This window comes from Adiantum capillus-veneris, chromosome 11 (assembly GCF_014529385.1).
Source record: "Adiantum capillus-veneris isolate H3 chromosome 11, ASM1452938v2, whole genome shotgun sequence".
NCBI classification, from domain to species: Eukaryota; Viridiplantae; Streptophyta; class Polypodiopsida; order Polypodiales; family Pteridaceae; genus Adiantum; species Adiantum capillus-veneris.
This window is the reverse complement of record NC_140941.1, coordinates 140,006,669-140,031,329: the sequence shown is the minus strand read 5'-3', so window position 1 is coordinate 140,031,329 and position 24,661 is coordinate 140,006,669. Positions and strand designations below refer to the sequence as shown.

Sequence of the window (24,661 nt, the reverse complement as noted above, 5' to 3'; positions counted from 1 at the left end):
TGGTACAAGGCAAGCCTCAAAGATGCGGAAGCAGCGGGCCCATTAGATGAACCAGAGTGTCAGGCCACTGATGAGCTCCCAGCACTCCTCTCTCTCGCTGCACCACTCCTGTGGAGTAAGCTCTGTGGCAGGCCGGAGTGTAGGTCGCCCCCCCTGCATCACTATCATCCTGCTGGTAAAAGATAGCTCAAACTGAAGTGCCGGGCACGTGAGAGTGGACCAAGCAGCTAGCCCCCAAGTGTACTGCCGAGCCGTGGAAAGAGCAGGCATCAGCTGAAGAACACGAAGCCACACCTGCTGTGCCAAAGGACAGTCCTAAAGACAGTGACGCTGACTCTCCACAAGATGGTCACAAGCTGCACATGCGGTCGAGAGACCACTATGCACAAGCCAGCTCCCAACTGCTGTAGCTCTGTGTGCGACCAGCCACTGAAACAAAGTGAATCGCCTCGGCTATCTGGAGTCCCACAACCTCTCCCAAAAAGCTGCCAAGAACTCAGCTGTGAGACCCTCCTCCTGCCAATGAGGTGCTGCAGCAGGGCGAGCCTCTCTCTGTGCCGCCAATATGTGACATCCCAGTCGAACAGTGTACTGAAAGAAAGGGACACCTGGGCTCCAATGTAACAAGTTCCTCCTGACAAACAGGAGGGGGGAGCAATCTGCTGCTCCGGAGACAAGTCCAAACCAACCTTACAGCCCAAGTACGGAACTGCAGTCCCGGGGGGAATCCACCTGAACCCCTCACATGGCATCCAATCGAGCACAAGAGCACTACCAACCGAGAAGCTCACTACCAACCGAGAAAGCCACTGTCTTTCTCTAGTTGATCAGTGCGCCAGATGCACAACAGAAGGTCTCTAGAGCTTGCTCACACTTGTGAAGGTTGGCCTCCTGGCCATCCAAGTACAAGGCTGAGTCATCAGCAAACTCAGTGTCCAGTAGCTAATCTCCCCGAATAGGGAGTGCTAAGCCCCGTAAACCAACCTGCTGCGACACCAAAAACCTGCTCATCGCCCCAGCATAGAACAGAAAGAGGAAGGAGGCAAGAGGGCAGCCCTGTCTAACCGAACGTGTAAGCATGAAACGATCACCTCTACCTCCTGCCAAAAGTACCTGACTGTGTGCCCGTCTGTACAAAGTTGACACCCTCTGATCCAAGCATCTGAGAAGCCCATCCTGCGTAGAGTGCCCTCCAGAAAGTCCCGGTCAACTTTGTCGTAGGCCTTCTCAAAGTCGAGAAGAAGAATCACCAGATCCTCACCACGGAGCCGCGCTAGGGCAGAAGCCTCCCAAAAAGTAAAGATGTTGTCAAGGATATTGCGCTCCTTGACAAAACCTGTATGAGTCCCATGCATAAGGCTCTCTGCATAAGGCTCTCTAGAAGTGGCTCGATCCTCAAACTCAGAGCCTTGGCAAGAATTTTGTAGACTGAGTTGAGGATGATGATGGGGCGCCAGTGTCGAATCTCATCCAAGGAGCCGCCTTCCTTGGGAATGAGGTAGATCAGATCCTCACTCATGCTGTCGGGCATCTCTCCTGTGTGCAAGATGCACTGAAAAGCACTACAGAGATTTGGGCCAAGCAAGTCCCAGGACTCCAAGAAAAAACTGGGAGTCAAGCCATCCTCACCTGGACAGCTACCATGGGGGAGTGCACTAAGAGCCGTGTGCAACTCCTCAAGCTGAAGTGACAGCTCAAGCCTCTAACGCATCTCCTCAGTCACAAGGCAAGGTATCTGTGCCCACACCTGCTCCCTACATGCATCCTGACGCTCTGACTGAGGCTCTACAGACAGTAACTCACGGTAAAAGTCAGTAGCAACTGCACGCATGTCCTCTAGCTCAGAAGCAACTGACCCATCGGGCCTCCTCAACTGACTGACCTTGGCATATGTATGTCGAGGTCCCACTGCCTCGAAGAAAGCACCAGTCACTCTGTCACCCACCTACGTCCACTGAGATGCCTGTCGATGGAAAGCAAACTCATGGCGCCGCTCCTCTGTGCTAACAAGCTCCTAGCGAGCCTGCTGTAACTGCTCCTTTAACCAAGGACTGTCTGGATGCTGCTCCTACATCCTTTGCAAGGAAGCAACGCCCCGTCTGAGACACTGCTCCTCCTCTCTCGCTGCAGCCAGGCCAGCCAAAGACTCCTGGAGAAAGAAACGACTAAGCTGAGCTAGTCCTGAGGCCACTCTGTCAGCAGGAGAATCGTGCATGTCCAAGCTCTCTCTCCAAAGAGCCTCTACTCGTTCTCTGAATGCAGGTCCAGCAAGACCCTCTCAAGGATGTGAAGCATCGTGCTCCCCCTCCTCTGCCTATCTACCACTGTGAGGATCACTGGTGCATGGTCGAAGAAAAGAGTCCCTGCCAGAATGCCAACTGTCCCACCCAAGTCACAGAAATGGTCACTAGTGTAGAAGCGATCTATCCGCGATAGATTCACTCCTCCCACTCTGCAGTCCGAACGGGAGAAGGCCAGGCTATCAAGGGGCCTCACAAAGCTAGAGTACTGCCACACATCTGAAACCCTCAGTCATACAAAACCTCTCCCAAGCTGCAAGCTCAACTCCATGCACAATAGCATGGCTACCACTAATCCTGTCAAAAGGGTCCTCCAACATGTTGAAGTCACCCCCTATGCACCACTGCTCTGCCTGCGGCAAAGACTCAACAATCTGTGACCAGAACTCTGCTCATGCACTCGCCACATTGGGCGCATATATGTTCAGGAAGCCCACAAGGCAACCCTGAAGCTGCATAGTGATCCACTAAGCCCTGCCTGGCACAACAATCCCTCTGCCCACAATGGCCTGCTACAAAGAATCCGCAATAGTCATACATACCCCACCCTGGATGCCTCCAGGTCCAAAAGCAGCTTACCAAAAAGTATCGTCTCGTCCACGCAAGAGCTGACCACATCGTCTAATGCGGCTCTCACACAGATGATGCTCCTGTAGCATAAGGAGACTAATCTCTCCTCCCACAAGGCAACGCTGAAGCTCCTGACACAGTCAGCCCCTCTGACGCTGAAACCGGGGCCCACCTAATCCCTGCTCGTTCCATGAGACAATCCTCATGGGGAGCAAAACAAATGCTGCCGCAACAGCTAAACGTGTTATCTTCGAGGCTGGCTTGGATGGGGAGTAATCCGCATCCAAGCGTCCTCTAGATAGGCGTGACTGCAAAGAGTGCCTGGCCCAAGCCCAAGTAGAGGGAGCCATGCGTAAAGCAACCTCCTCTATCCAGGAGTCCTCATGAATGTGTACATAGCATGCCGGGCACTGCGTATCAACAAAGAAGTGAACCACAATGTGTCTACATCCTGCTGCATCTGGAGGGGTCACAGCAAACTTGGCCAATGGCCACAAAGTCTAAAGCATGTCAGTAACTTCTAGGTCTCCCATGTGGTGAGAGAACTCTAGGGCCTGTTTCTGGAGCCACTCCAACAATGAGTCGAGAGTCCACTCAGTCTAGTCCCTGCCGCAAAGGGGAAAAGAGAAGCCAACCGCTGAGTCCAAGGCCTCTATCCCCCTAGCTGCAAGGAACAGAACATGAACCCTGAAGCAGGCTGCCTCAAGGTCTGATGAGGAGTCGCCGAGAAAGCGTGTAAAGTCGTAGGCAAAGAAGTCCCATCGACGCCAAATGTCGAAGCTCGTCAGACCACGAGGGACTGCTGCAAAGGGAGACGTCTGTACTGTAGAGGGGGTCGCAAGAAAGGCTGTCCCTCTCTCGCCAAGCAACTCGTGGCAAAGGCGCTGCCAAGAGATCTCCTAGCAGCCGAGGATGGCCCTGCCCCCTGGGTCGACTATGGAGCTGGAGCGGGAGGGGAGGTGTAGGAGCAGGGGGAGGCGGGGGAGGAGAGGGGCAAGGAGGAGAGGCGGTGATGGGGGCAGGAGCAGGGACCTCGTCCTGCTCAAGAGGACCAAATCGGTTCCCCGTGGGAACCCACTGCTGTTGGTCAAGCGCCTGAGGACCACTGTGAGTGCCAGGCTGTCGTTGTGGCCCCTGCCGTCGTCGACCACGAACCTGCTGCCATCCCTCCTCCGCTGGACCCCCAGGCTCGGAGGGTGGCTCTGTCACAAGATGGGCACCACGTGCCAGTAGAAAAAGAACAAACTGAACAGACTTTTAGCACTTCATTAACAACTGAACTGAAAGAGAGAGAGAGACGACACGCGACACGAAGTGGCGGAATTCCACCCCAGAGAGTATTGGCCCCAAACCTTGGCCCCCCTTTCGGTATTGCTTTATATTGCATCAACACAGTACAAGCCGGTACTCCATACTCTGCACCTTCTCCAGGAAGCATGCCAGACAATGAGCCCTAGCCTCATATTTAAAGGCCCTTGGCCTGAAAAGCAGTTACAGTAAAAAGCCTTTAAAACTCAAAAGCTTCTTGTCCAAAAGCAAAGCCAAAAACTGCCAGCGTAAACCACGGAAATCCGTACAGCCTGCCACATCATCAACCAGCGCAAAAAACGGAAATCTGCCCTTAGGGTTAGGGTTAGGGTTTCTGCGGTTTTAGGGTTTCTGTCAACAGAATTAGGGTTTGCAGGTTTTAGGGTTAGGGTTTCCATACTCTGCACCTTCTCCAGGAAGCATGCCAGACAATGAGCCCTAGCCTCATATTTAAAGGCCCTTGGCCTGAAAAGCAGTTACAGTAAAAAGCCTTTAAAACTCAAAAGCTTCTTGTCCAAAAGCAAAGCCAAAAACTGCCAGCGTAAACCACGGAAATCCATACAGCCTGCCACATCAGCCAGCGCAAAAAACGAAAATCTGCCCTTAGGGTTAGGGTTAGGGTTTCTGCGGTTTTAGGGTTTCTGACAGCAGAATTAGGGTTTGCAGGTTTTAGGGTTAGGGTTTCCAGAATTAGGGTTTCAGCAGTTAGGGTTTTTGGCAGAAATTAGGGTTAGGGTTTTTGCTCTCGGGCAACCACGTCATCACTTTGTGACACTTCTTTTGTTACTTGTTCTTCTTAGGGTTTAGGCCCCTCAGCCGGCATCTGTAAGTTAGCTCCATTCTTTAGGCTTTTGACACGTCAGCAGTTTGTTACAGGCTCTGCATGTGTGCTCTGTGTCACAGCCTGTGGCTGCTGGCCAACCCTTGCAGGCTGGGGCTGGGGCTGGGGTCGGGGCCTCCTCCATAGACAGGCCTTTGCAAGATGGCCCATCTGTCGACAAATGAAGCACTGATTCAGGAGGCCCAAATACACCACGCTCTATCTAAACCAACCCCCACTCACCCGAGGAAGTAGGACGACCTTCGGGAGAGTGTGAGTGTCTCTAACCAGAACACGAACTGAGGGAATGTTGGCTGCCTTGGCAGCTACTGAGGCTGCCGTGCGAGGTGTCTCCAGGACAGTCCCAATCGTTGAGCCTATCGTGGACAAAAGTGGTAGGTACTCCCTCCGCAAACCAGGAAAGCACACGGAGATGGGAATGTCTGCCTCCTCTACCAGAACATATGAAGCAGGGTCAAAACCATGTCTCCACTGTCGACAGTGGGCTCGAACTGCTCAGATGGTCAAGGGGCTCCTAGCAATGACCTTGGACGCCATCTCGGAGGTCTCAAACTCGATCTGATAGTAGCCTCGTCCAAGGATTTGAACGTTCAAGATCTTGCCCACCTCTACGAGAAGGCGGGCCTGGAGAAGATCATGCAGCTCCCCTCTACTGGGTCTAGAGCCGAGAATCTTGCAGATGACGGAGGTCGCCTGAAGGCGCTCCACCTCTGCTGCGAGGCTCGCTTGCTCTGTCGGTGAAAGAGCAAGTCGGATGGTGGGCTCAGCTGGGTCGGACGAGGGGGCTTCTGAAGAGTCCCTCTAGGGCGAAGCATGAGCCTCCATTTGTGTCTGCTGCTGTGTAGGAAATGGGAGAGCGTGAAGACTAACACCTGAGAACTCGACGAGTAGAGTCCAAACGAGAACTCCACTGCAGGGCTGAACAAGTGAGGCCTTCGGGGGGGGGGGGTGGCTAAAGGTGCGCAAAGGAGGGGGCGTGTGTAGATGGAGGGCAAAGTGTGTGGGGGCAGCGGGCAGCGAACGAGAGGGGGGAATTCTGGCTAGTAGAGGGTGGTGTGGGGGAGCGGGCTGGACAGCTCGCTGGCTGGGCGCAAGCAAAGCAGCGCGCAGGACTGGGACAGCGCGCAGGTAGGGGCAGGCGGGGGGCAGCGCGCAGCGCGAGGCCGGAGGGGGGGAGAGGAGAATGATGGCGGGGAGGGGGGGGGGGGGGGGGGGGGGGGGGGGTGTGGGAGCAGCAGCGAGCCCAACGTTCAGGGATCATTAACCAATGATAGGTGCTTTCACATGGGTTTATTTTCTAACAAGGAAAAATCTTCTTATTGATATAAACACCTCAAGGGCACAATCTCGAGATAAATTTACAAAGCATCGCGATCACCACACAGATGTGATCCTCATAAGGTTCATGAGATACAAAAAGAACCAAGACTACTTGGTTTTCAAAAAAGTCTCTCACATCTTCTAACATATACATTTTCCTATAATCCAAGAGGTGGAAAATTCTCCTTGTACTCTGCTATGAGCACAGCAAGAGGAATATCATCTCTATCTAAAATGCATGAAGGTACAACAAATCCCCAGGAGCCCTATCGGGCTCAAAAGAGGCAGGTGGTAACCCTGCTGATGAAGAAGCCTGAAGAGATGGATCCTATGGAGGATCCCTATGCCTGTAGAAGTGTCTAACTGGAGGAGCCTTTGTTTGCCTCTGTCGCCTCCTCTTCTTTGCTTCTCTCCTCCTAGATCTCTCAGCCTATGACCTGCTTTCACATGGATTACCTAGGTCTCAAAAATGTTTATCTTCAGTTTGCATTTTGAGTGCCAGGTGGCAGGCACTATGCCGATGGTCACCTACCACTGCCACCTCATGCGACCCTGCAAAGTGCCTCTAAATAAATTGCTCCTCGTTATCGTAATTTCACCTTACAATCTAGATTGATTGAGATGTGACAGTATTGACTTCTTTTGCTTGACACGCAAGGGCCCAGCAGATAAGGCCCTTTGAGAGTCTGGGAAAGCAAAAGCACAGCCAGAGCGCAGTTGTCTACTGACTTTCGGTGACCCAAACAGGGCTGCCATTGAGCTGAGGGGGGAGGGGAAGGTCCACGATCAGGGTGGAAGGGGGTAATTACTTGGCAGGCTGATGGCAAAGAGGGCACCCTACAGGGAAGAGGGCTGCTGCACACTCCGCCAAAGATGTTCCCTGATTCTTTCCAAAATGCCCGGTGCTTCTTCTATTCATATTGATGATCCTAAACATGACCCAAAGGTTCTCGGTATACTTGCAGGCCAATCGACGTGATGTAGGGAAAACCAACCTTGGTGTGAGCGCAAGGCCACCAAGGGGTGCATCGGCAAGAAGGAGTTTGAACCTGGGTAAGAGGAAAGCCTTCTTAAACGCAGATTGTAAGCAGTACCAAGTACCAAGTACCAAGAACCCCATGTACCCAAGTACCAAGAACCCAAGTACCGAACAACCCCAAGTACCCAAGTACCCCAAGAACCCAAATACCCCAAGTACCCAAGTATTCAGTGCATGGTCATCACCAGAAGCGGAATGGATACTTCATGTGAAGGTAATGAGAGTGGAGTTGGAGGAGAAGAAGTCTCTACACCAAGGGGATTGTTCCCCGATCATCCCCCATCCCCATCTACGCCATGAATTGCACCAAACCCTATGGAGACTTTGGTCAAGTTGATGATGGAGATGATGCTACAACAAGAGGCTCAGCGTGCTGCCATGGATAGAGACCTTGAAGAACGAAGGGCAGCTATGGAGCTTGAGCATGAGCAAGCAGGCGAAGCTCAGCGCATGGCAGCTGAAGAAAGAACGGCAGCTATGGAGCTCAAGCGTGAGCAAGCACGCGAGGCTCAACGCATAGCAGCCGAAGAAAAGCGAGCGGCTATGGAGTTAGAGCGAGAGGCGTAGAGGGACCAACGCATGCAGAAGGTGATCCTACAAGTACTCCCCCCGAAGACCAAGCCACTCAAGGAGGCCGGCTAGTCATCACGTAACATAGATGAGACGACGACTCCAACAATCCAGTCACTGAGAAGTTGACGTTCATTAAGTATGATGGTAAGATGGATGTTTCTGTGATTCATTCTTGGTTGCATCAATTCAATGCTTACTTTGCGACTAACAAACAAACCAACAACAGCAAAGTTTGGACTGTTTTCATGTACCTAGCGGGTGATGCCATTAATTGATATCAAGCTTCGTAAGAGTCACAGTTGGCCCAGCATCTTGAGCATGCCGCGGATGGCGTACCCTTCTCTCTCAGTTGGGTCGACTTCCAAGACAAGCTCAAGGCTCATTTTATGCCACCGCAGTACCTTGCTCGGTTAAAAAGAAGATTGTCGCAACCTTAAGCAAAATGGCATTCATGTTATGTCTCTTTCTAACCGTATTTTACAGATTGGCGTTCAATTGCGAAAATCGGATGAGGATCACAAGGAGGTTTTCTTTTCGGGCTGGACGAGTACATCAAGTTTGATGTGCAAGTCTTCGACCCTACGGACTACAATGACGTCGTCAGAATCGCTCTAGCACAAGAAATAAAGCACAACAAAGGTAAGCCGAAGCAAAACAAGTCAAGTACCCCTCAGACCCAACCGAATGGTAAGAACAACGGTAATTCTTCCTCTTCTCAATCTTCTTCTACACCTAGAGCACAGCACTCTTCACCTCATAGTGAGAGTAAAGGAAAGGCTAAAACTCAAGAAACCCCTAAGTTGACACCTGATTAAAAATCTACTCAAGGAACAATAGCAGGTTCGTTAAGTCTTGAAGAACGCATCGAATATGGAAAGGAAGAAAAATGTTTTGAATGTCACACTAAAGGTCACATAAAAAGAGTTTGTCCTTAAAAAGCACCTAAAGAACCCACAAAATGTCACACTAAAGGTCACATAAAAAGAGTTTGTCCTAAAAAAGCACCTAAAGAACCCACAGAATCCACATCGTCTGTTAACACAATCAGTGAGAACATTGATGTGTCCCAAGTTTCTAATGATCATGTAGATGAGTCTCTCATTAAGAGTTTTAGTCATGTGAATAGTCAACGCATTGTAATCTTGTTTGATTCAGGTAGTATGGATGATGTGATTAGTGACTCTCGTGAAGAGCGCACGTTTAGAAGCTTTTCCAATAGATCCCATTGTGATCTCTGGATTTGCTCATGGCATGCACTCTTCTTTCACACATAAGTGTCCTAATGTGACAATCTTTAGTTCAAAATGTCGGTTTTCATCGTAAGTTTGTGGTTTCTCCTCTCAAGGATGTGATATGATTTTTGGCATCAAGTGGATTAAGGATTATGATCCACAAGTTAGTAGGAAAGAAAACACACTCTCTCTCAGAGTCTAAGGAGCACCTCCCGTGGTTCTTCGCTATGACAAGAACATTCTGTCTTTGGCAGAAGACGCAGCAGGAGCTTCCCGCTCAACAGGCAACTTCTCAGCAATACCCCCCCTCAGCACCCCCAGCAGATCACCATCACCAACCACTCACTTCCGTTGGCGTTTTCTACCACAGCAGATCCCCAGCATCAAGTCCCATCCCCTGGCGCTTTCCTTCTCCCACAGTATCGCCATCAAAGCTGCTATGCCTGGCGTTTTTCAACTGCTGCAGATCAGCGTTCTTCTAGCATATAGCCAAGCGTTTTGGCAAGGGAAAAGCCAGCAGGTCAGCGTTCTTTATTTCAGCCCCTAACCGCCGCAGATACACACAGATTCAGCCTTTAGCAAAGTACCAGATCAGCCCCAGAAAGGTTGCAGAAGTTCCCCCATCTTTAGCCCAAGGAAACGCAGCCAAAACAGCCATTTTCAGCCACCGAAACAGTCCCGAAATTCAGCGATTAGAAGATCTCAGATTCCAGCCATCAAGTCGTCGTCGTCGTCGGCATAGTCCAAGTTGCATCAGTCCATTGCATAAGCATTGTACACCTTTGTGCAATCAAAGTAGACCACTCTCGCCGACGAGAGTGGGGCCTTCAGAGGAGGGTTTTACAACCTCTCAGGTGTCGTATCTCTTCTCTCTCCTTCTCTCAGTCTCATTCACTTGCACGCACAATATCCACTCACTTTGTTCGTGATCATAGCACTCTCCATAAGACGGAAAGCTCTCTCTTTCCCTAAAGAACTAAAAGGAACCTTGAGCAATAAAGATCACTAATCTTGAGAAAACACAACATTCATTCCGTTGCACCTTACATTGGTATCAGAGCTTTGGAAGTGTTCTGCATTACTCAAGGAAAGAACCACAAGAATTTTTTTTGCTTGTTGCGGTCGCGCAAACCCAAGTTCGCTTGGGCGTGTCGATTCCTAATCGTGTTTTGTTGAAGAGTGACAAGAATCCCAATAAAGAAGGGCTTGTCCAGCCTCCCCTTGTGTCTCTTTTCACTCATTGGGAGCGGACCGTGCACTTAGCGGCCGGCCAATCGACGTGAGGTGGGAAAAAAGCAACCTTGGTGTGAGCGCAAGGCAGACAAGGGGTGCGCCCGCAGAAAAGAGTAGAACTCAGGTGACGAGAAGATCCTTCTCCAACGCGATTTGCAAGCGAAAGAACACCTCAAGAACCTCAAGACCCCCAAGAACCCAAGTTCCTCGTGAACTTAAGAAACCAAGACCCCCAAGAACCCAAGTTCCTCGTGAACTTAAGAACCCAAGACCCTCAAGAACCCAAGTTCTTCGTGAACTTAAGAACCCACGATTGCAGAATGATCATCCCTCGAAGCGGAATGGATACTTCCCTTGGAGGTGATGAGCATGAGAGAGGCGAAGAAGAATTTTCCCCCCCCGGGAGGTTTTTCCGACCCTCCCCATTTTCCATCTACGATAAGGATTGCACTAACTCCTATGGAGGCTTTCAACAAGAGGATGATGGACAAGAAGTTAGAAGAAAAAGCAAGAGATGCCGAACGAGAAGCAGAAAGAAAAGCCTACGAAGAAGACATGGCAGCCATAGAGCGTAACTACACAAAAAGAATGGCAGCCCTAGATCGCGAGAACAAAGCAATAAGGCAAGAGATGTTGCGACTCTTTTCTCGAATGCAGGCACAGATACAACAAGATCGGGAAAAGGAGACTCTCTCCGTCTCTCCTCCAAAGCATGATACACAAGATTTGCATGATTGTGTGAAGCATGATGATGATTTGAATGACAATGATAAGCATGATGATTTGGATGCCAATGATTTGCATAATGATTTGGATGACAATGACAAGCATGATGATTTGATTGATAAGGACAAACATGATGATTTGCATGATCAAGATGTGATTTCTCACAAGCATGATGAGTTACATGAAGATGATGTGATTGTTCACAAGGATGATGTGTTAGTGGATGCTTTTCCTAGCGAAGCTAACCTCGTTGTAGATTCGATCAATCACCAAGAATCGATCTTGGCTTTCGAGTCAAGGTCCATAGATCCCCCACAAGAAGATTCGATAGATCCCAAAGAACCGATCTTGGCTCTCGAGCCTTGGTCCAAAGCACCATCACAGGAAGTATTATGTGTTCGCATGATTGATACGCACGCATTGTTCGAGCGTTTCATTCATGAAGGTTTCCTGTATTTTAGTCAACATCGTTATCTGATCCCTTTTCCTAGGCATGACATATTGTATGTTGAACACGTTTCTCTCATGGATGAGCACGAATGTATGCGGATTGTTCATGAAAAGCTGAAAAGTTTGTATCTCAGGAAGTCACATTCCATGTCTCTTCCTTGGCATGACACAGTTTCCGAAAGAGCACATGATAGTATGAGCACCAAGCATGGGCATTTCCATTGTGATTTGCCACAGTTGATTGATTTCGATCAAACAAAAAAGATTCAACCTCATTGTTTGCATGTGTTTGATGAACGGTTTGTCACTCCGTCTCTATGTTCATCGACATTGCATACACAGTCTTTAGAGAAGACAAGATTTTTTTCCTTCACTTTACATGGAATGGGTATGTTCATGGTTTTGTGTTGGAGATGGTTTGAGGAATTTTCAGCCATGGAAATTCTTGAAGACGAAAGAAGTAGGATACTCGACGAAGTTGAAGCATTCAAGGAGCCACAGAAAACTTTGAGTCGCTTTCAGCGCAGCCCAAAGAAGCAAGCGTTGCAGACCTTTATGAAGTTCAAGTACCGCACGACCCACACATTAGAGTGGGCCGGCGAAGAGTCCCTTCCAGGATTCCGGATGCTGTTGGCGATCTCCCTCGACACCATACAGTTCGGTACCAGTACCTCACTTTGAAAAGGAGGGGATGTCACGTGACACATCCCAACCCTATGTGTCCGTGGACAAGCTACACCACATCACGGTTCAGTCAGTTCAGTCAAGTCTAGATTAGCAGTGATCTGGCACTTTTGTGAGTCTATTCGTAGTCAGATTTCTTCTTCTTGACAAGAATAAAACGGACCTACTTGCTGAACCTGCAAATAATTGTCCATATACCATCATTTCTTGTCAGCGTTCTTGGAAGATCAAAGATAAAATCCATAGCAATGCTTTCCATGTTAGAGTTACACCACCGTTGCTTCGCCATTTTGTACAGCTAGTGATTGTCCCAGGTTGGCCACCCATTGCACATCATGTAGATTGCATGGGCGGACACTTTTGAGCACGTGTCCGACCGGTCATTTTCTCAGCCTGGCTGGGTGCACACATTTTTAGCCATTTTTGGGCTTTTATGTTTTTTGCACCAGTTACACATTTTTGCCCTACCTCAACCTAAGATTGTATTAATAGAATGCTTAGGGTCTTGTAGTCATTCAGATTGTGTATTGAGAGCATCATTTGCAGAGCACTTGTGTTTTCTCTCTCTCTCTCTCCCTCCAGCGTTTTCGGCGCGCGTGGCTCGCACTCTTTCCGCTGCTCATTCTCACATGGTATCAGTCGCCAAGAAGCAGAGAATCTGCATCGACCTCTCCTCCTAAGGCTAGCGCTAGCACTTCTGCCGGTTTCCACCGTAGCAGAACTCCAAAACGCTGATCAGCGTTTTTCAGCCCTAGCGTTTTTTGCAAGAACAGCAACGTTTTTGCACTTGCGGCCTTGATCTGCATCCCTCTCCCTAGCGCTTCCCTCTTGCAGCAGAATCGCACCAAACCGGCACCAAACATCTGCTAGCGTTTTTGTAACACCTAGCGTTTTTGGACAGATCTGCGATTTGTAGATCTTGCTGCGTTTTTCTGTGTTTTGTTGGCGTTTTTGGTGATTTGCGGCGTTTTACACAAAACGCTGATCTTGTGCACCTACGGGAGCGGCCAAGGAACACCCAGGAGTCTTCTACACTCCCTGGAACTTGCAGATCTACACCTTAGCACCATTTTCGATACTTATTACTTGCTGTTTTTTTCTCTGTTTTCAGCACCTCGATGGCTGAAAAGTGCGAGAACCCTCTCCTCTGATACTCTGCGACGCTCCAGCACCAACCGGTGGCGTACAGGCGCGCTGAAATCTCTATTACAGCAGCATTTTCAGCACCCTCTGCAGCGTTTTTTGGGCGGACAGCACGCTGAATTTTTACCTCTTGTGCGGTTGAACCATCCCTTGCTCGTCACGACACCATCCATTGGTTGTCTGTGTGGTTATCTTGGATTGCTACAGCCTTGGGAACGGTACCTTCATCGACAACTTGCGATCTTAAATATCTACCTTTGGGACTTCTCTCTGGGCACGCAACATGTCGACTCCGAAGCAGAAGGGACAACAACAACAGTCCCAAAAGGGGGCCACTTCCACTTCTGCGACTACGTCGGCATCTGCCAACGCTACATCCAACAATTACGCCCTCACCCAGTTTGCTAAGGAGAAAGCTGGATTTACACAACTATTCTGTGTGGAGGACACGAGTCCGCACAATTATTGCCTACCATCGACTCTGGGAATGGTTGAATGATTTCACCCATTCGGCTACTCAACCTTCCCTTCCCACCGCCATTCAGGCCCAAATCGACGAGTGGGTGGATCGGGACATACGAGTCTTCACCTTTCTTATGATGAACCTCTCGGATCACATCAGGAAGGAAGTTTCCAAAGAAGAGCATGCACATCCATTGTGGAGACGGATTCTTGACCAGTTTGAGGAGACCTCGTTTGCCAGACAGATCACACTTGAATGGAAGTTGTACAACCTCCAGTTCAAGGATTTCAACTCACTTGATGGGTTGACCCGCCGCATGCGGGAACTCTGGGACGACCTTGTTTCTGCCGGAGACCACACCACCTCGGCACGCATGGCTGGCCTCTTACTATTCAAGCTTCCCCCACGCTTTGATCCCTATTTTCAAAGTTTGCTCACACCTGGACGTACCTCTTTTCCCACTTGGGACAAGATTCTCCCTTCCCTTAGACAGATTGAGGGGCACTCCACTTTTCGAGCTGGAGGTGCTGTTGATGCAGAAGGAGCTTTGATAGCTCAAGGAGGTAACAAGAAAGGTTAAGGTAAAAAGAAGAAGAAGAACAAGGACATCGAATGTTACCATTGCCACAAGAAAGGGCACAGAGAATCAGAATGCAGAAAGAAGAAGCGAGACGAGGCCAACAGGGAGAAACAGACAGCCTTGACTGCAGTTGTAGCCTCTCACGAGACGGCGGGGACCGCTCTTGTCACGACGATGGACCACGCTCTTGCTACATTGCAGTCAGGTACTTGGGTTGTTGACATTGGAGCCACCACTCACATGACTCCCCAACAGTCATGGTTTAGCTCTCTCAGGGAAACTCACAGGCAGAACGTCACTATGGGTGACAACCATGAGATTCCAGTGTTTAGCACAGGCCAGATTACCCTCTTTCGTTTTACCTCAGACCCGAAGTTCAGTTTAGTAGAGGCGCTTTACGTTCCGAACATGGACTTCAACCTCCTCTCTGGGTCGAGTTTGGACTCTCAGGGAGCTAACATACACTTTGGGAGTAGCATAGTCACCATTTCTGATTCAATGACAGGTACTATCCCTGCACGCGGCGGTGAGCGCGATGGTTCCTGTCACGAGTCTGTGGCAACTAACTTTACTTGTTGATTTCTTTTTGGGGGAAATTTTATTTGACTTGTTTTAAGGCACCCCTCTGGAAATGCCAATGCCCGAGTTGCATGGTGTGAGGCGGATAGTGAGAGTCAAGGCCAGACCGCCAGTGAGCACTAAAGTTGGACAAATGGATTAAGGTTAGCCACGGTGGGGCTACGAATATAAATCACTTGATAGCTAGCCGACATTGCATTTTTCGATGAGGTTCCAATGGTGATTGATGGTCAGACGACCCGTGTGAGTGCCATGGAAGCATCTCCTGAAATTTAGGGAACTGCTATTTTGGACCAAAAAAAGTGTTCGCGTCATTAGCTCTGGAATGACAAGGGAAACATTTTATCACTCTGTCGCGAAGTCAACTGGGCAACCGGTCGGGAGATTTTTAGGCGGCAACCCCGAAACGGAAAAATGCGTGTAATTGTGCCAAGTGGCACATTTTCTGTGCACTTTCCTCATGCAAGAAGAGAAGGTAGCGCTGAATTTATAGCTGGGAGGCTCATTTTGGAGTTCTCAGTCACAGGTTAAGAGCTATGGAGTGCTTTCTTTCCCTCTTATGTACAGTGCAATGCCAGGAGTGATGCCCTACACGCTACGCACTGCTCTATCTCTCCCCTACGAGCAGTTATGTTATGCCCCTCTAGTGGGCTTCTCATTTGACCAATGTACAACTGTGGGGATTTATGCTTCTATGCCGAGGCAAGAGCCTCTCTGAACAGGAACGGGTGTAGCTAACTGCTACACCAAAGCAGGCACCGGTGAGGGTGATAACATCACCACAAAGGTGCATTTTCAGTGCTGCGTATTCGCTGAAATTGGATTGTTTTGCAGCCGTCATGATGCCGGGAGCATTGGGAACAGTGCCCCACTGTTAGACGACAGTTCAGGGGCTGTTTAGGGCTGAAAACAGAGGAAAAACCAGTAATTACAGCGTGCTGTAATTACTGTTTTTGCGCAGGAAACAGGGGGTTTATGATATTAGAAACGAGTAGGAGCTTGGGAAACTGTCCAGGGCAAGTTTTGGGGCCGTTATGCTGCCAAAATTTTGCCTGCACAGGTGCCATCTAGCTGGATGTACATGAAAGTCTCAAGGACTTGGGTTTTGTAGCTTATTCCTCATTCGTGAAGAGTAATAAAGAAATACCGAAAGGGGCGCCAACCTTTGGGGCCTACAGGTGTCACTCTTTGCTTGGGAGCATTCTAGCTTCCTGGCCGTGCTTTTGTTTTGAAGTGTAATTCCAGTCTCAGTTATAGGTTCCTTTTAAGTCATTGCTTTGTGTCGTATACTCAAGTGTTAAAGAATCGGGTGAAAGCTAACGTCTACCGCCCTACAGGCCGGTTTCAGTTCCCTATACTGCCTCACTACTCTTCTGTCTAGAACCACGGAGTCTTCTTCTCTATGGCATGCACGATTTGGACACCTATGTTATCAACAGCTTCAACAGACTGCTAGGACCTCTATGGTGGAGGGTTTACCAACAATACGCTCCTCATCAGGCGTATACGAGGCTTGCCAGTTGGGCAAGCAACACAGGGTTGCCTTTCCGAAGCAGGCATCCAATAGAGCTTCGGCACCACTCGCACTAGTTCACATTGATCTATGTGACCGATGAGCACTTCTTCATTTTCTGGCTCACAGTTTTTGCTTGTGCTTGTGGATGATTTCAGCAGGTACACTTGGGCTTGGTTCCTAAAGCTCAAGTCGGAAGCTTTCAATTTCGTTCGAAATTGGAAGACGATGGTTGAAAAGGAGGACTTGCACGTCAAACGTATTCGCTCATACAGAGGGGGTGAGTTCACCTCAAAGGACTTTGCACAGTGGTGCAAGTCAGAGGACATCCAGCACCAGCTGACTACTCCTTACACTCCTTCCCAAAACGGAGTTGTTGAGCGGAAGAATCGGACTATCATGGAGATGGCTCATGCGATGCTTGCGCATGCTTCTTTGCCCCGGGTTTACTGGGCAAAGGCGTGCAACACGGCGGTTTACATCCAGAACCGTTCTCCTACCCATGCTTTGTAGGACATGACTCCTTATCAGGCATACTACCGGCGCAAGCCCTCGGTCTCACACTTTCGAGTTTTTGGGTGTCCGGCCTTTGTCCATGTGCCAAAGGAGAAGCGACAGAAGTTAGACTTCAAGGCGAAGAAGCTCATCTGCCTGGACTATTCACGAGAGTGTGACGGATATCAACTTTATGATCCCGACGCCAAGACCACCACAGTTAGCCGTGATGTGACTTTCATGGAGCTCTTCAGCACACCTGCAGAGGGGGCAGCATCCAAGCCTATACCTTCCCTACCTCCTCCTCGTCCACCTCCTACACCTGATCCTATCCCTGTTCCTGTTCCTGTTCCCTCTACACCGCAGTCAATTACTTCACCCGATCATGCCATGTCAGATTCCGATTCTGATGTGGATGATGGTTCTCCTTGGGTGGAGGCGGTCCCACCTAGCAAGGAGAAGTTAGTTCCTGGTTAGCTCTACTCTACGGTTTCTTCCTCTGAGTCACGAAGTTACCAGACTCGCCAAACCCTGGACAGCCTCGACATTCTGCATGCCTCAAGAAAAGGCTAGTTTATGATGGCGTAGAGTTCGTGAACTTTGCACTCATGTCTCAGATTCAAGCTTCACCAGTTGAGCCTTCCTCGATGGAGGAAGCACTCCAGCATGATTGCTGGAAGCGTGCCATGCAGACAGAGATGGACGCTATCGAGCGGAATAAAACCTGGACTTTGGTTCCCAAGCCCAACAAGCGGAAGGTGGTTTCTACGAAATGGATTTTCAAGACAAAGTACAAGGTCAATGGTTCCCTCTACAAACACAGCGATCAAGCGTGGACTTTGACGAGACCTTTGCTCCCACCGCTCGCATGACTACCATACACACAGTGTTTGCTCTCGCATCCAACTTTGGTTGGTCTATCTTCCAGATGGATGTCAAAAGTGCGTTTCTGAATGGAGATTTGGATAAAGAAGTTTATGTGGAGCAACCACCTGGGTTTTGTATACCAGGCAAGGAGGATTGGGTCTATCAGTTGTGGAAAGAATTGTATGACCTGAAGCAGGCTGGAAGACAGTGGTACCTCACACCTTACCAGTTTCTCGTGAAGTTGGGGTTACGGTGTACCTCATCAAATTCCAACTGTTATGTTGTCTCTGATGGCTCTTTGGTTGCAATAGTGATTGTCTACGTGGACGATCTCATTTTCACACGCTCTTGGACCAGCAGGACCAAATTGATCATGAAAGCTATGGAGACGCATTTCGAGATGACTGATCTTGGGCTTCTTCAATATTTTCTTGGATTCCAGATTTTTCAGACACCAAACGGCATCTTCTTTTCTCAGCGCAAGCATGCGAATGCTATCCTGGAGAGATTCCAGATGACAGGCTGCATACGGATTGGCACTCCTCTCGAGCCCGGAGAGAACGTATCGTTTCACAATCCTTCCCCACAGATTGGCTTGGAGCAATACAGGAATGTTGTTGGCTGCCTCGTCGTATGGTTGACTTATTCCCGACAAGACATTTGTTACACAGTTTCTGTCCTCGGTTCCTTCAACACCCGACCTCGTCAGCGACATTGGCAGTGTGCCCAGCGTACTTTGCGGTACATCAGCGGCACCTTGGACCATGGTGTGTTCTACGGTCGCTCCAAGGGTTGCACATTACTTGGTTGGTGCGATTCAGATTGGGCAGGAAATCCAAATACTCGGCGCTCTACTACAGGAGTAGTTTTCACACTCGGCTCGGGACCCATTTCATGGAGCAGTAAGCGGCAACCCACCGTTGCACTATCTTCTACAGAGGCGGAGTACAAAGCAGCTTGCTATGCTGCTTGTGAGGCCATATGGCTACGGAGATTACTGGGAGAGTTGTGTTTTCCCCAGACTGCTACGACTTGTCTTTTGTGCGACAATCAGAGTTGCATTGCTATTGCCAAGAACCCTATCTTTCACGCTCGGACTAAGCACATTGATGTGCAGTACCACTATGTTCGAGAGCAGGTTTTGGCTGGAGATCTTCATTTAGAGTATGTTCCTACAGCGGACAATGCAGCAGACATCTTCACGAAGGCTGTACCTCAGCGGACTTTGGCTTCTCACCTTCGACTCATCTGTGTTGTCTCAGCATCCGGTGCTGAGAAGGGGTGTTAGAGTTACACCACCGTTGCTTCGCCATTTTGTACGGCTAGTGATTGTCCCGGGTTGGCCACCCATCGCACATCATGTAGATTGCATGGGCGGACACTTTTTAGCACGTGTCTGGCTGGTCATTTTTTGAGCTAGCTGAGCGCACACATTTTTAGCCATTTTTGGGCTTTTATGTTTTTTGCACCAGTTACACATTTTTGCCCTACCTCAACCTAAGATTCTATAAATAGAATACTTAGAGTCTTGTAGTCATTCAGATTGTGTATTGAGAGCACCATTTGCAAAGCACTTGTGTTTTCTCTCTCTCTCTCCCTCCAACGTTTTTTACGCCCGTGGCTCACTCTTTCCGCTGCTACTCTCACATTCCCATGGCTTAATAGCTTTGGTGCCTTTTGCCTGTCAAACTTGACCTTTTGGCAAATCACCCATGCTCGCATGAAGGCATCCACATCTCTCCTCAAAGTAAGCCAATAAAAAAATGTCTCTACCGCTTTAACTGTCGCATCAATACCACGATGCCCTGCATACGGTGTGACATGACTTTCTACCATGACCCTATGTTGCAATGGTCTGGTGACACAAAGTCTGCCATGCATCATCATAAAACCATCCTTGAAGAGGTAGTGCTCATGGCGTTGCCCATCTTGCAACTGTTAAAAGATCTTTGCAAAATCTTCATCAGAAGCATATTGTTCCTTCATGTCATCAAGCTCATGATGATAAGGAATTGACACAGCTGAAATTTGTGGCTTCCTTGATGACGCATCAGCCACCACATTCTTCTTGCCTTCCACATGCATAATCTGGAGGTGGAACATAGAAAGAATGTTTGCCCATCATATATGCTTTTCGGATAACTTTGAATGTGTCAAGAAGTATCGCATGATCTGATGGTCTGTCTTGACAACAAAATCAACACCTTATAGGTAGTGCTTCCAACTAGAGAGCGCATGAATAACAGTAGCTCTTTCTCATAGATTTGCATAGCCCTTGCAAGATTCTGCTCTCATAAGCTACTACCCGACTATCTTGCATTAGCACTGCTCCAATGCTGTTGCCACAAGCGTCACACTGGACCACAAATGACTTCCCAAGATCTGGTAAAACAATCACGGGATCTGTAGTCAACTTTTCCTTTTAGAGACTGACTGAAAGCTGAAATCTCTTTTAGGGTCCATCTAAAAGTGACCTCTTTCTTTTGCAAAGCATGAAGAGGTGAAGCTATCTCTGCCAAATTCCTGATAAACCTTCTATAGTATGAGCACAATCCCGAGAAGCTTCAAACATTGTGCACAATCTTTAAGTTTGACCATGCTTCAACCTTTGCGGGATCCATTTGGACACCATCCTTTGACACTATGTGGCCCAGAAAGTGGATCTCTTCCCAGAAGAATTCATTTTTCTTAGGATTGACAAGTAACCTGTGACTACGCAGCTCTTCGAACGCAACGGTCAAGTGACGCCCTATGCTCTTCTTCATTCTTCAAATAGACTATCATGTCATCAAAGAATGTGCCAACAAACTTTGGTGCGAGTAGAAAATCCGGTCCATCATCCTATTGAACGTAGCAGGAGCATTTGTAAGACCAAATGGCATCACTTGGAACTCATAAAGACCAAACTTCGTTCTAAACATAGTCTTATGCACATCCTTTGGCCTTATACGAACCTGATGGTACCCACTCTTAAGGTCTATCCAGCTAAAAATTGCAGCACCCTCTAAACAGTCAAGAATATCATCAATCCTTGGAATAGGAAACTTGTTCTTGATAGTATTTGAAACCGGCCCGTGGGGCGGTAGGCGTTGGCTTTCACCCGAAATTCTTTACTTTAGACACACACAGAGTACTTTGCAAAGGTTACCTGCAACGGGGATTAACACCTAAATACACACACGGCTCGGAAGCTAGAATGCTCCGAGCAGACGCCGACAACCTGTTGGCCCCAAAATTGGCGCCCCTTTCGGTATTTCTTTATTCTTTAACAGAGGGAATAAAACCTGTGATCTCCTACAAGCTGCCCCGCACAATCTAGCCTAAGAAACACCTGTTCTGGCCCGATTTCGGCAACATAACTGTACTAGGACGCTTCACAGTCAGTATCCCCACGCAATAGGTGACTTTCCCGACGCATACGGACACTTTGCAAAACCTGGAGAGAATCTGCAGCACGCTGAATTCTCTGTTTTCTGCCCCGAAAATGCGTCAGTTCACCTGTACAGCGGTCCCCTCGCGTCCCCGAACCTCTTGGGGGTATTAGGGTCCGTTTAGGGCCGAAACCCTAAACCTGCAAAAATACACAGCAGGCTGTAATTCCCTGTTTTGGGCTCCGTTTCGCGTGCCGGTCGCATCTGTAGCAAGATCTCGAGCTCCCGCACCTGTAGGGCTACTTGCCCTTTGAATCGGACGAGATTTCTGGCGTGAAACCTCTCCGAATTCACCTGTACCTGTGGGGGATTAGCCGCTAGCTAATCCAGTACCTGTGCAAGAGGCTCTTGCCTCGGCAATCGCGCATGAACCCACATAACTGTACATTGGTCAAATGAAAAGCCCACTAGTGGGGCATAAGATACTGCTCGTAGGGGAGAGAGAGGGCAGTGCGTAGCGTGCAGGGCATCACTCCTGGCACCGTACTGTACATAAGAGGGAAAGGAAGCACTCCATAGCTCTTAACCTGTGACAGAGAACTCAAAAATGAGCCTCCCAGCTATAAATTCAGCGCCACTTCTTGATGCATGAGGCAAGTGCACAGAAATGTGCCACTTGGCGCATTTACAAGCATTTTCCCGTTTCGAGTTCGCCGCTTAAAAATCTCCAACTGGTCGCCCAGTTGACTTCGCAACAGAGTTGTAAAATGTTCCCCTAGTCATACCGGAGGTAATGACGAGAACACATTTCACGGCCCAAAATAGCAGTTCCCTAAATTTTAGGAAATGATTCTGTTGGGCTCCCTGTGGTCATCTGACCATCTATCCTCATTGGGACCTCATCCAAAAGTGCAATGTGGCCCAACTGTCGGATACTTTCTATTGGTAGTCACACCTTGACTTTAGGCCTTTATTGAGTTCACTTCCTAGTATCCACCAACTTGCTAAGTGCGACGGGTGGACCTATATGATCTTTCTCTGAGCCTAGACATCCTTTTACCATACGAATTCCAGTGCCGACCACTTACCCATCTGCAGGTGAAACTACCGTTCACATTGGCCATGCAATGTCCGACCGTTTGCTACTTCAAGAAGAGGGTCTCAAAAATAAAACAAAACCCCTTGGAAAGAAACCAACAACTAAAGTTAGCAGTTGCCACGTCCTCGTGACATAGTTAACAGTTGCCACGTCCCCATGACATACCCCCCTCTTGAAATCGTAAACGTCCTCGATTGCATACCATAAATACACGCCACTGATGATCTTGTGCTATCAACACTCTTTTCTCATCGCATGTATCCGCAAGAAAGTCATAACGCATAGATACAAATGACTTAATGAGGCCTTCATACTTTTGTCATTTCCATCTATTACACTGAATTCATATGTACATTTGATGTACTAGCTCTATCATTACCCCTCCTTTGCACACGTTGGGTTGGGGCATAAGTAGGTTGTAACCCAAAGGCTTCAAGGTAAAGCTGCAATACATTTGGTGACTCTGACAGTTCATGCTCTTCCATCCACTTTGCATCCATAGGCGGGTAGTTTTTGAACTTCACCAAATAGCGTCTTGCAACTTGTCCTTTAACTTTTCTGTCCTTATGTGCGAAAACTTGCTCAGGTACCAGGATCTCATCAAGTTCCTCAACTTCTGGCTGATCCTCATCTGGCATATCTTCTGGCACATCAACCACGAAGGGTCTTAGAAGACTCACGTGAAACGCATTATGAATCTTCCATGCATCAGGCAATTTCAGCCTGTAAGCCACATCGCTGATCTTGTCAAGCACTTGAAAAGACCCATAGTAACGCATGCTGAGCTTAGGAAACAGCCGTTCCTTGCCCTTCATCTTCTTTAACCTTGCCTTTTCAAACCTTAACAGAACCCAATCACCAGGTGATAGTAGCAATTCACGACGGTGACGATCAGGAGCCTTTTTCTGCTTTGCCTGAGTCTTCTCCAAGGCAACTTTAATCTTCTTATACATCTCATCCATGTCCTCAACGTATCGATCTGCCTCAAAGATCTTGTTCTTTGTATGCAAAATGGGAGGAACCTTTTTGCCGCCTTCAACAATCTCAAAAGGTGCTTTGCCAGTAGACGAATGCACCGTATTATTGTACGCATACTCAAGCATAGGCAAATATTGTTCCCACTTGCCCTTATTATTTGAGACATAGCATTTCAGCAGATCTAAGACAATAGAATTAGCCTCTTCTGACTGTCCATCAGTTTGTGGATGAAACGAAGACGAGAACTTGAGCGTAGTGCCCATGTTCTCAAACAATCCTCTCCAGAACAAACTGGTCATGCGAGGATCACGATCACTGATAATCGATTGTGGCATACCATGGTACTTAAACACATTGTGCATGAACAAGCGTGCCATCTGATCAGATTTTATCTTCTTCCTAACAGGGATAAAATGGGTATGCTTGCTTAACCTGCAGATAATGGTCCATATACCATCATTCCCTGTTGGCGTTCTTGGAAGATCAAAGATAAAGTCCATAGCAATGCTTTCCCATGGTTTATCCAGAATCGGCAATGGTTGTAACAACCCTGGTGCCTTTTGCCTGTCAAACTTGACCTTTTGGCAAACTATGCATGCTTGCACAAAGGCATCCACATCTCTCCTCAAGGTAGGCCAATAGAAGAATGTCTATACCGCTTTAACTGTTGCATCAATGCCACGATGCCCTGCATACGGTGGGACATGACTCTCTTCCATGACCTTATGTCGCAGTGGCCTAGTGACACAAAGTCTGCCATGCATCATCATAAAACCACCTGAGGAGGTAGTGCTCGTGATGTTGCCCCCTCTTGTAACTGTTCAAAGATCCTTGCAAAATCTTCATTAGCAGTATACTGTTCCTTCATGTCATCTAACTCATGATGATAAGGAATTGACACAACTGAAATTTGTGACTTTCTTGATAACGCATCAGCCACAACATTCTGCTCGCCTTCCACATGCATAATCTGGAAGTAGAACATGGAAAGAATGTTTGCCCATCGCATATGCTTTTCGGATAACTTTGACTGTGTCGAGAAGTATCGCAAGGTCTGATGATCTGTTTTGACAACAAAATCAGCACCTAAGAGGTAGTGCTTCCGGCTAGAAAGCGCATGAATCACGGCCAAGAGCTCTTTCTCATAGACTTGCATAGTCTTCTCTGGCCCTTGCAAAATTTGGCTTTCATAAGCTACTACCCGTCCATCTTGCATTAGCACTGCTCCGATGCTTCTGCCACACACGTCACACTGGACCACAAATGACTTCCTAAGATCTGGCAAAACAATAACTGG

General features: G+C 48.5%; 1 protein-coding gene across 1 annotated transcript in view; it reads right to left on the bottom strand.

Moving 5' to 3' along the window:
- LOC147448117 (uncharacterized) overlaps positions 1-24,661 on the bottom strand; it is a 70,807-nt gene that overhangs the window by 30,764 nt on the left and 15,382 nt on the right. The gene's annotated exons all lie outside the window — the stretch shown is intronic.